Source organism: Meleagris gallopavo, chromosome 1 (assembly GCF_905368555.1).
Source record: "Meleagris gallopavo chromosome 1, MGAL_WU_HG_1.1, whole genome shotgun sequence".
NCBI lineage: Eukaryota > Metazoa > Chordata > Aves > Galliformes > Phasianidae > Meleagris > Meleagris gallopavo.
In genome coordinates, this window is record NC_139404.1 from 183829467 (window position 1) to 183841758 (window position 12292).

Here is a 12292-nt window from a genome sequence, read left to right on the forward strand (position 1 = left end):
TTGTTGCTCACTTGTAGCTGAAGTGGATGTGTTGGCCTTCAGAAATCAGGCTGCTGTGTTAGAAGCCTACTGCAACTTTTATGTCCTACTTAAAGATTTAAGGCATCCGTGACTGAGTCTATAAGAATAACTGTTTTATCTGTGTTTCCTGGTGAAAAGTTGTAAGTTTGTTTGCAGTCTGACAACTTAGATAAGATCCTCAGTCACTTTGATAGGTACATGACATAGACTTCTGTTGAGATTCTGCTTGGGACCTCAGCTGTTTATTAAGAACTTCTAAATTCTTTCCATGACATAGATTTTGGCTGTTTGTGTGCTCCATTTGTTCTTTAATTAAAGCCTGAGTCAGTAGGTCAAATATTTGTGTAAGCAGCAGGTACTACCCTGGTCCTTGCACTCCTGCAATGTGTCTATTCTAGATAAAGACATTCTGGATTTTAAAATTGAATGCATAGACTTTTCTAAGAATCATAGAATCATAGAAGGGTTTGGGTTAGAAGAGATTCCACATCCCCTGCCGTAGACAGGTCCATCAACCTCCCCATTTAATACTAGACCAGGCTGCCCAAGGCCGCATCCAACCTGGCCTTGAACACCTCCAGGGTCAAAGCATCCACAACCTCTCTGGGCAGCCTGTTCCAGCACCTCATCACTCTCTCTGTAAAGAACTTCCCCTTGACATCCAACCTAAATCTTCCCTCCTTCAACTTAAAACCATTTCCTCTTGTCCAGCTGTTATCAAGCCTTTCAGAGAGTTTTCTCCCATCTTGTTTCTAGGCTTCCTTTACATACTGGAAGGCTGCATTGAGGCTCAGCTCCCTCAAACTATCTTCGTAGGGAAAGAGAAGATAAAGTTATAAGCTTTCTAAAATTAAAGTTGGTAAAAGCATGTAGGATCTAGGGTTGTTTTTTTTTTTTTTTTCTGTTGTTTGTTTTGTTTTGCTTTTTTCTCTACTAGAATTAAAAGTTGGGAATTGTACAGCAGTAATTGGTCATTAATTAAAGGAAACAAATATGGTAGAAAGAGTTAAAGCAATTCTGGGGCAAAACCGTGTTGTGCCAGGAGCTAAAGCACATGGCTCAGAAGGGATTTTGTGCTGGGCTGGTTTTGGTATGGGACTTAGAGATGAAAGGCTTCTGTTTTCTAGTGCAGAGCTTTTGAAAAAGGGCTGATATTTGGAAAAAATTAAATCATTAATAAGGGTCAAATCATAATAATGGAAAGAAAAAAACAATGAAAGAAATGTAATCGGGGGATAAAGGATTCATTGTGGTAGTAAGTCTTACATACTGATACAGCAGATATCCTCCTTTAATTTTGGTTTGGTTTGGTTTCTCTCTGTTACTCTTTTCCAGTATTTTGCAGCTTCATTATCCTTTTGGTGGCTGATTATAGCTTACATTTCAAAAATTCTTGAAAACTCATTTACTTTTAACAGAAAATAAATTTTCACAGAATGTACCAGTCTGTTTTTGGAAGCCAGTTTACAACAAATCAACAGAGATAACCTCTGTTTTAGAGCACTCAGTGAAATGAGTCTCCTTTTTTATTGTTGTATTGTTTTGTTTTGTTTTGTTTTTTAAATTATTATTATTTCTTGGTATAGCAGAAAATTAAGTCTGAAGAAATTGCTTCATAAAGTCCCAGGCATAAGAGTCCTGCTTAATACTGATTGATCTTCTACGTCTGTATCTGTTCTTATTATTGTGCTGCTGAGTCAAGCTGTAGTTCTTGCATTATCCCATAGCTTTAGGGAAAGGAAAGCCCAACTTTCTTACTGCTCCCTCATTCCACTGAGATTCATCACAAATGATCTTCCCTTTCTTACGAAGTCATGTGAAGTCTAGCAAGTACTTAACTCGTAGGGAGTCCTTATGATGTTATTTAATATAGTTTTGAAAGTCACTTAGATACAATTCCAAGTTGTTTTCAGATACCTGCTTTAAGTTTAAAGAGCTTGCAAACATGCTGCTAAGCAAGGAAATGAAGATGACTGGGGAACAAAGTAATTCCGTGAGGAAAGGAAACTGAAAAGTACTGTCAAAAATACTGGAAGTGTTTGTGTTTCTCCTCAGGACTCTATATAAAACATGGGGCAAAGCATTAAGAGACACTGATGCTACCAGTCTCTGCAACTTACGTACTGATGCCACTTCTGCTTTGCTGTATTGCTTTCAAATTCAATCAAGGTCAAAAGAGGAAAAGGGAACAACAGCCCAGCTGTCGTCTACATGATTTTGTTTCTCCTTGGATTTGCTGTCCTCAAAATAAGCTTCTAGAAGAAAATGATCTAAATAGTAGAGCAAAAAGATGAGTGAAAAGTTTGAAGCAGTAATGTTGGCACATGGAAAAAACTGACTAAAGGGCAAGAAGATGAGTCAGTTAAACATACATAGGTACATCTTTGTGGGTGTTTTATTTTTTATTTTTATTTTTATTTTTTTTTTAGTCTTTTGCCTCATGAAAAATTAGGCCAGCAAGGAACTCAACTGCAGCTCTAGTAGAGGCAGTGTTGTCTAGTGATTCTTTTGCTATGGGCTCTGTCTGTATCTAGAGCTCACTGGATCACTGACACACACATCTATGCATCGCATGCATGTGGAAGTCTGGATATGACTGAAATGACAACAGATATTTAGGTAAGATCTTAACCAAATGGAGGAGTGGCAGAGACTCAGAGTGATTGCCTTCCTCTAACAGCAGTACTGGGTATGGGGCACACTGCATTCCCAGTCAGCATCTCAGACTGACTGCAGTCTTGTGCAAGCTTTTGTAAAAGTGAGTGGAAAAGGTTACCCATCTGTATTGCTAGGTTAACGTGAGAAAGCACTTAACATTTGAATATAAATATATCACACCTAATGTATACTGAATGAAAAAAAATCAGAAATCAACTGTCAGTCTCTTGATGTGAGCTCCAGCATGATGTCTGTTGCAAAGGTTGGGTTGGTTTTAGCAAGACAATTGCTACTAGACCTGAATACAGAATTCTGATTAAAAAAACCCTTCATTTTCAGAATTACTTCCTAAATGAGGAAAAATGCATATATATGGTGCTGATCAGAGAGACAAATATATAGTTTTTCTCTGAATTTTTTTTCTTTCAAAATCAATGTTATAAGCACATGGAAAGTAAGCCTTTGAAGACTACTGTAAAATATAAAGATAGTGAAAGCATTTCTTGAAAATATTCAAGAGCTTTATCATTGCATATTGAAAGAAATTAGCAATAAAGGAAATACTCAGGAGCTTCAAAGTATAACTTTTCTGCTAGTTTGTATACTGGCATCCTAGTGCTTCTTTTTCTTTTCAGTAAAAGTGAATCATTGCTTTGAATTCTTTCTTAAAACTTATTTCATAGCTGGAATTAGTCACTCCAGGCATTTTCTATCCTAGTGCTTCAAATAAGCATAGAAGGTAAAATATTAATGATACCTCAGTGTTATTCATGATCAGTGACTCAACAAGCTGATCCTTGCAACATGCTTTGGAGCGTCTCTACTCTTTTATAAAGAAGTGGAGATGAAGTGGCTTGGAAGTGGTAGTTTGTTGTTTATTCTCATTTGTCATATGTCAAAATTAGCAGTTTTCTAAGTTTTGTTTCATTTTCTCCACCCTCACCATGTATAATGGCAAAAAAAATTTACTGAGTCTTGAGGTACACATATGGGCCTGAGAATTAAGTCCTCTGTGACTTAATTATAATGTCTTCACTAGCCTGCAGGAGAGTGAGGGCTTTGAAGATCTGTTGTCATCATAGAGATATATTGCTTTAAGATGTCAGAGCAACCAGCATGAAACTATTGTTAATAAAATTATGAAAAAATGTGTAGCATTTTTTAATGGATTACATCCTTGCAATGTTAAATTTTCACATGAATGTTTTATTTTCTTTTCATGTCATTTTCTTTTCCCTGCCTCAGCAAAACATTGCAGTTCACCCTGAAAAGGAAGATGCTCATGAATGGCTGTATGATTGGCTCAGATGGATGTACTTGATAAATTCTTGCATGAATGGAAGGGATGGATGAGACTTTGTCATTGAAATAACTGGTTGAAGCTGTGCACCAAGTGCCATGCTATGACCAAGGAAAGGACACAGTCCTTATGTTTTTCAAGCAGAAAAAAAGTCTCATTAATAACAATATACAAAAAAAGATGATGAAAAGTACACTAGGTGGGATTACAAAATTCAGTTTGTTATATACAGTGAATAATTAAGCGTGATAATGATTAGAGCTTTGATAATCAAAACCAACAAATGTTACTTGTCTTTAATTTGAAATGACTCAAATTCATATTGGAAACTGCAGTGGCAGAGGCAGTCAGCCCCAGAAGCAGCACACTCTGGAAGCAGTATATCTTCTCAGTAGGACTAGCACTCAGTTCTGCATGGGACTTGTATGTTCTAGCTTACTAGCTTACATGTAAGCAACTGTAGGTGCTTACATGCAATGTTGTATAGTAGATATGTGGCATAAATTCATTTCTGTTGCACTTGCCAGTGCCATGTCAGCTTCTGACACACAGCCTAGGTCATCAGGGAACTCAACTGGGGAATCACTTTGTTCATATGCCCCATCTACATATTTTCTTAGACATTTGTTTAAAAAGAGATGGTACTTCTCTGCAGCCTTACTTGATGTTTGGCACTTAGCTGAGAAATGGGAGCTGGCAAGATTGGCTTGTCTGAGATGTGGATATTGGGCTTGGCAGTATGAGAAAACATTAAGCAGCATCAGAATAGCTTCAGAGTCTGCAAAGGGCAAAAAAAAAATAGAGATGACAATTCAGAATCCTGAATCCACTCATAAGAAATGAGATTTTAGGTTTGTTACAGCACCTGTGTCTAGTGGAAAAACCAATTCCTCTTTTGGGCTTTTTTCCCATCTGTCCAGGATGTCACAATAAGCAATGTGCTCCTATGGTATCACCATCAGAAATTGCCTGAATTGGCTTGGGATGTGGTTTTATTATAAAGCTTTTTCTCTGGCTGTAGAGAACTTCAAGGGAGCCTTTTCTGTTACACACTGTAATAGTTAAACTGTAGCCAGCGTCTGCATTCTGTGTCTACTTTGACATGGCATTTTATGTTGATATCAAACTTTTGGTTACTAGTGCTTCATATGATGAAAAAGTCTTGTTGTGTTTAATTTTCTATTTTTATATTATGAAGCTAAGTAACTATATACTACCTGCTTTAGAGTTTATTTCATGATTTTATCTGAAATTTTGCATCTTTTAGATGTTTACTTGAGAACAAAATGGAGATTGACTCAGCAGTAACTGGTAGAGAAAAAATACGTGTGTTGTTCTCACTGCTTTTTCCTTGTGGGAAGTTAAATAATGATTATCTAAAGAGCTACAGGATAGACATCAGTACCATGCTTAACTCTCATCTCAGATGAGCTCCAACTGGAAGCATGCTCACTTGACATGCCAGGATTTTATGCTTTTATTTGAAATGCTACCAGTAAGTACTACTTCTACTTTGAGTAATTGATACTTTCAAAGATGACAGCAGTGATTGTAATACTACCTGGAAATTAAAAATGGGATTATAATACAGTAATATCTTGTGCTTGATATCTAATATTGCATTTTATCCTGTGCAAGTCCATACTGCTGTACAAAATGTATTTACACAGAATTCTTTTTCTTCCATGTAAAAGCATTACAAAAGTGTTATGGTAGAGTTTGGAGTAAGAAGAAAACCATTTCTAACATGGAAAACATTTGAGGATAGGCAACGAGGGTGTCTGATCACATAAAAGGAGCTTGGTTCCTTATATACCATGTAAGCATGTGGACAATTATGAGTAATGCTCTTAGATGTCAGAGTTCCAGCAGAAGCATTAAAGCTGTAACAGTTACTGCCTGCACGCAGAACTCCAGCTCTTCCTGTTTATTCCCCATGCTACGCACATTAGTATACAGACACTTAAGAGAAGCAGCATCCCCCCACCCCTCTCCAAGCCTTTGAACTCCACTGTCTCCACCCATCAAGTTCTGTTTGGAGCATCGAATTGCCCCCTCAGTCCCAGCGGTCCTCATTTTGTCCCCTTCCCCCTTCATACCTAGTTTAAACACCTGTCAGTAAGTCCCGCCAGTTCCTTGGCTAGAACCCTCTTTCCCCATGGAGACAGGCTGCTTCCATTTGCAGCCATCATGCCAGGAAAGAGACTGAGACTGAGAGAATGAATATTCATTCTCCTGTCAAGGTACTTTCTGATTCTTTGTTGCTTTTTCTTTCCTCCTCAGAGGAAAGAGTCAGCTCCTCTATGTTGTTTTGAGTAGCCTGACCATGTCCTACAGAGATCTGTTAAATCACTGGCTCTTATAAGTACCTTCTTCAGGTAGGATATTTAACTGATCACTGGACAACTTGTGGCAGAAGGAAACTAATATGGGTTAAATTTTAAAACTGAAAAAAAAAACCTTCAAACAAACGCAGTCCTATTTTTAACATGTTTCACCTACACTCTTTATTAAATGAATAAGTGATAAAGGAACAGTTTCCTCAAATACCATTGCTTAGCTTGGGTCCAAGAAGAATTCTATATAAAATTTCTAAAATTTGGGTCTTCCTGCCCACACTGAGGCTTCTGAGGCCAGTTACTCCAAATGAATCGTTGCTGGAAGCATATCCTTTAAAGGGAGAGCAGGTGATGGAGCAAAGTGTCCATCAGTTCAGAATAATGCCCTTGGGACTTGTTCTTTTCATGAGTATTAGTAGGTCAAGTTGGAGGAGGCAAGATGGATTTGTAAAAAACATTATGGGTATTTTTTTTTGCTCAGAGTTCTATGGAGGAAAGATTTAGGTTGGATGTCAGGGGGAAATTCTTTACTATGAGAGTGGTGAGGTGCTGGAACAGGCTGCCCTGGAGGTGTTCATGGCCAGATTGGATGGGCCCTGGGCAGCCTGGTTCTAGTATTAAATGTCTAGTATTAAATGTGGAGGTTGGTGTCCCTGCATGTGGCAGGAGGGTTGGAGATTCATGATCCTTGAGGTCCCTTCCAACCCTGGCCATTCTGTGATTCTGTGTGTGATTCTGTGTGAGGGACCAGAGCCATGTTCTTCATGTCTAAAGAACGAGGTTACTCATTTGTTTATGCTATTCACATCTTCATTTCTGGTATATTTTTTTCTCTTAGCTCCCATTGTATAATGTTTATAGCAATGGTGCAGGCTGTTTTCCAGGTACCACTATATATCATAATGTTCTGGTTGTTGATTGGAATATGAGAGAAGTAAAATGAGAGGGATTTGATTTCAATGTTCTCTGGCTTTAACTTTTAAATAGACTAGAGTAGGGGAAACAAAAAAAAAAGAAAGTGGTGAGTGAAAAACAAGATAAAGTAAATGAGCAGGTGAATACTGTTGACATAAAGACTGCCCACTCTTATATGATGACCACTGTAGGCAGGAAAGTAAACAGCCTCATTCTTTAATAAGACACCTATTTAAAATGTGTGTCTGTTTGCTAAACTTGCAAAAAGCAGAAAACATCTTCATTTCAGAAAGCTGATTCTTCAGAAGTCGTAATGAAATTTTTATAGGTAGATCATTCATATTGTGACAACAGTCACAGGTTTCAAAATGTTTTCCTTTAGAAATGTTGAAATGAAGCTTGATTTTAAAAACGCTGCAGAAAACTCAAGAATTTGTCTGGCAAAGATTAGTAAATCAGCAATTTTGAATAAAAGCTTGAATATAATCATATGAATCAGCAGTAAAATGGTGGTTTTTTTGCAAACTTCTTTGGGTGATTTAATTAATGGTATTTGTAATGTCTAGAAAAAAAGGAATTGAAAGATAATTTTGTAGGTGAAAATTATTCATTCAATTAAAAATACAAAGTTCTAGAGGTTAGGCATTAAAGTAAAATGGGAAGTTTTTCATAAGTCTCAATGGATTTCACCCTATTGTTCTGATGTGCAAGCTCCAAAACTAAGTTAATGCATATTTTTTCTTTGAAAAGTTGTGGCAATTAACAGGTCCTGTGTTCATTAAAAGTGGAGGAAGTTATCATAAACAGGAAGAATTCAGGATTAAAATGTGATAGTAGAGCATTCAATTCACTTTTATGAAATATACAGCTGACAAAATATAGATAAATAGAACATTTGAGATTATGTTTCTGTGGCCTTGCTGTTTATTTGTTTCCATGTAAATAATGTTGATCCACCCAGGCCTCATAGCATTCTTGTCTGCCTTCCTTTTTCTTAGGACGCATTGCTTCTGGGTTTGGAAGAGATGGTACTTGAATACTGACCAGCTTTTTTGGGCCCCTCTTCCCTCAAGAGCTTTATCCCATGTCACTCTGCCAAGCAGTTTCCTAAGAGGTCAAAATCTGTTCTCCTGAAGTCCGGAGTAGCAAGCTTGGTGTGCACCCTCTTCAATGCCCTAAAGATCTTGAACTCTACCATTGCGTGGTAGAGGCCAAGGCTGCCTTTGGGCTTCACATTACTCACCAGCCCCTCACCTTGGTGAGGGCAAGGTCCATTGTAGCACCTTTTCTCGTGGGTTCCGGTACCACTTGGAAAAGGAAGCTATCATCAACAGATTCCAGCAACCTCTCTGATTTCTGGTGCCTTGCTGTGTTGTTCTTCCAACATATACCAGGGTGGTTGAAGTCGCCCTTAAGAACCATGTTTTGTGAATGTGAAGCTGTTCCTATCTGTTTATAGAGGGCCTCATCCACTCTGTCTTCTTGGTCAGGTGGCTTGTAGCAGACCTCCATTACAATTACTCCTTCTCCTCCCTTCCTTTTAACCCTAATCCATAAGCTCTCTGTCAGCTCCTCCTCTATCCTCAGGTGGAGCTCTGTGGACTCCAGCTGGTTGTTGATATAGAGGGCAGTACCTTCTCCCCTGCCTGTCTTCCCTAAAGAGTTCATACCTGTCCATTCCTACATTCTAGTCATGAGAGCCATCCCGCCACATCTCAGTGATGCCAGTGACATCATAACCTTGTAGACACACGCACACCTGTTACTCTTCTTGCTTATTCTCCATGCTCTGTGTATCAGTGTACAGGCATTTGAATTGGGCTCTCATTGAGGCTGATTTACCAGTTGGAGTTCTCTTATCCTGCACCTTAGATGTTGACTTACTGGCCTGTAATGCAGACCCAGGGCATCCATTACCATCATAAGCCTCAAAGTGGGATGAGGATTCCTTCCACTGGAAAGGGGATTAAATAAGTCATTGTCAGTTTTTTAGGCATTTTCTTCTCAAACAATAATGATACTGTGAAAAAATAGAGGAGTCTTTGTGCCTGGCTTTTGAACTAAAGAAGGACATGATGTGGTGACAAAGATAATAGCTGTCCAATCAGAGTGTTGATAACATATTTGAAGATTTAAATACATATTTTTCTTCTATTTGGTAGAATACATTCTCTCTTTTTTTATTCTTCTATTTTAATGCTACTTTTTCTACTTGTAATATTATGAAATGAGGAAATGAAAAGATCCAGAACTAGTTGCTGATTATTAAAACAGAACAAACCACACAAATGAACTCTGGTTTATTCTATTCTGTTCTGATAATAACTACAAGATGCTGAAGATGGGTGAGGAGAGGAAAGGAAGGAAGCATAAAAAAATCCAAAGGAAACAGCAAGTCTCAGGAAGGTATGAATGGTTGATAGGTCACTCTGATCCCAGCCTATTCTTAGAGGCATATGCTCAAGGTTTGCCAAGGCTCTGGAAAGCAGTGTTTGTATTTCCATGGAGAAAAAAATAATTGTTTCTAAATATATGTGAAATAATTTTAGGTTAGTATTTTGTTACTGCAACTTTCTATTCAAGTCTTAACAAATCATTATATAAATGTGTATGTGTATATATATATGCATATATATATATACACATAAAAAAAGAAATTTCTAACTGTTACTAAATAGAAGTTGCTTAAGGCAACTGGAAATTCATTGTAAAACAGAAATTAAGCTTACCTCTCTTTACACGAGGGACCTGTTTAGATATGCACAGCCTCTGTGTTGGAAGTGCTGAGCCTAGGAAGAGGAAACTTCATTTGCCTTACTGCTATCAGGAAACTGGGACAGTTCTTTGAGCACTTCTTTCTGTTGGAGATTTGGCTGTATGGATTAGCAATGAGAAGAGAGACTTTTATCAGATATATAGAGAAGAGAGACCTTTATCAGACAGATAAGGTGCTGGCTGTGTCTTTGCAGGCATTGCTTGGTGCAGAGGTCTCTGCAAATAAAGAGCTGCCTCTATTTTTGGCCAGTTTTTACAATAAGTGGGTGATCAAAGTGTAAGGGAGTGATAATTCTGATTTTTTTCTATGAATTGCTGTCATTATTGAAAACCTAATGAGAACTCCTCTCCGAACTAGTTCATAAAAGTGAACATGTTGGCCATCTAAAAGTCAGGTAGTGCTTTCAAGTGCCCAGAAGCATCTACTCATCCTTAAGATATGAAAAATCATTGGGAAGCATCACTGTTAAAGTACTGCCTTTAATCCAGCCTTGAATCATGATTAAAAATCAATAATTTAAATTATTTTGGTTTTAAATGTGATGTCAGCCCACATCCAGCATTGATGGATGGTTTGTGCCAACACCCCTCAGTGCAATTCATCGTGTCCTGCGGACCTTTGTGGGTTGATTTCTCTCAGGTGAATCCTGACTTGATCCCCATCTTTGTGTCAGCTAAGCTTTGGCTTTTCTGACACCATCCAGATAAGTCCCTGCAGTGTTTTTAAACTTCTCCTTTGTAACCTGTCATTGTCTCCACCTGATACGTGGTGCCTTCTTACAGTTGAGATCTTCCATGAGTTCCCTCCTTAGGCAAGCTGGTCTCTTGGTACATCATCTTGTTTGGAAATGTTGCAAATTAATTAATCCTTGCTAATGAAGGCTATAGCACATACAGCACCCCTAACGCAGGAGAGAAACCCCTGGCTCAGAAGTTTTATCATGTTATCCAGAATTGCCTTGCTCTGCAATTTATTGAATACTGCACTGGGAGGATGTTACAGTAATCTTTTATGTCATAATCTTTTACTTCTTTAATAGTTATTGGACAAGATATTTAGCAAAATTATTACAATTCTTGGTGTTCTGATGAATCTGCTTCTGGCAAAAAGACAATAGCATAATTTTTTTTTAATCTTAATCATCTGTTCCTTTAGTCATCATTAACAAAGAAATGTAAGATTTGATGATAAAGGGGCAAGAAGCCCAAATGATAAATGTAGATAGTTTAAACCATTCACAAAGGTGCCTATGTCAATGTTTCTCCCTCTTCTATATGCTTAGCATTTAGCAAGCAAATTATTGTAGTTTCAGATAATAAGTAGATTTATTTGCATTTTTTTCTCACTTTGTGTAGTAATCAAGAGAAATGCAATAATTTTTATTTTATTTTATTTTATTTTATTTTATTTTATTTTATTTATTTATTTTGAGGGTTAAGGTAAGACAAACTGTCGTTTGTACAAATTGATTTTAACTTATTACTGCCCGGGTCTTATGTTTGGCATGAGCTGGCAAAGTAGCTATGGATGACTGCCTTCTTCTTTGTGATGTAGCCTGATATATGTAGCACAGCAAAGAGAAAGACAGGGGAACAAGGAGTGATGGCAGCATGTGAAGGTAAATACGACTTTCCAACACCATTGGAAACTTCTCCAGGCTTTGCCACTGCGCCAACTCTTTTCTTCACCTTTTTTCCCTATGGCAAAAACAGTCTTGTCCTTGAATGAGCGACATTCATTTCTGCTTGCACTGCTGGGAGCCCTTCAGCTGTCTCAGAAAAGGAATTTATTTCATGAGACTGAACCAGAGGGGACAGTTAAATTGCAAACTCATTTCAGATGCCTGAAAGAGAGTGACTGGCAGTGGGAACAGTGTCAATACTGTAATGGCTAGGATCATCCATTTGGAGTTCAATATTAATGTTTTGCTGCATGCTTTATGCTCATTTGTTGGATTTGCCTGCATATTGCAGTTGTATAAACTATTGTAGCATAGTATGTCTGAACAGATTTGTAAGTATCAGTAGCAAAGCTGAAATAAATTTACTGCTGAGACAAATGAATAAATACAGCATTTCAAATGTGACAGTCTAACCAGATGCCATTCGTGAGCCCACAGATTGTACTTAATGGAATGTTGAAATACATTTGCAGATAAATCAGTGTGCTGTGCCAAGCACCTGTGCACATTAGCTTTGGGAAGGTCACTTGGTGTTGGAGCTCCATCCGGAGGGTCTCACTGCCTAGTTTGCTTTCCACACTGGACTTCAAGAGGGGTTCTTT

The 12292-nt window shown here is 37.9% G+C and overlaps 1 protein-coding gene across 3 annotated transcripts in view; it reads left to right on the forward strand.

The window, feature by feature from the left end:
• The window catches only part of SLC36A4 (solute carrier family 36 member 4), a 133046-nt gene that overhangs the window by 112335 nt on the left and 8419 nt on the right, over window positions 1-12292 (forward strand). The window lies entirely within an intron of this gene.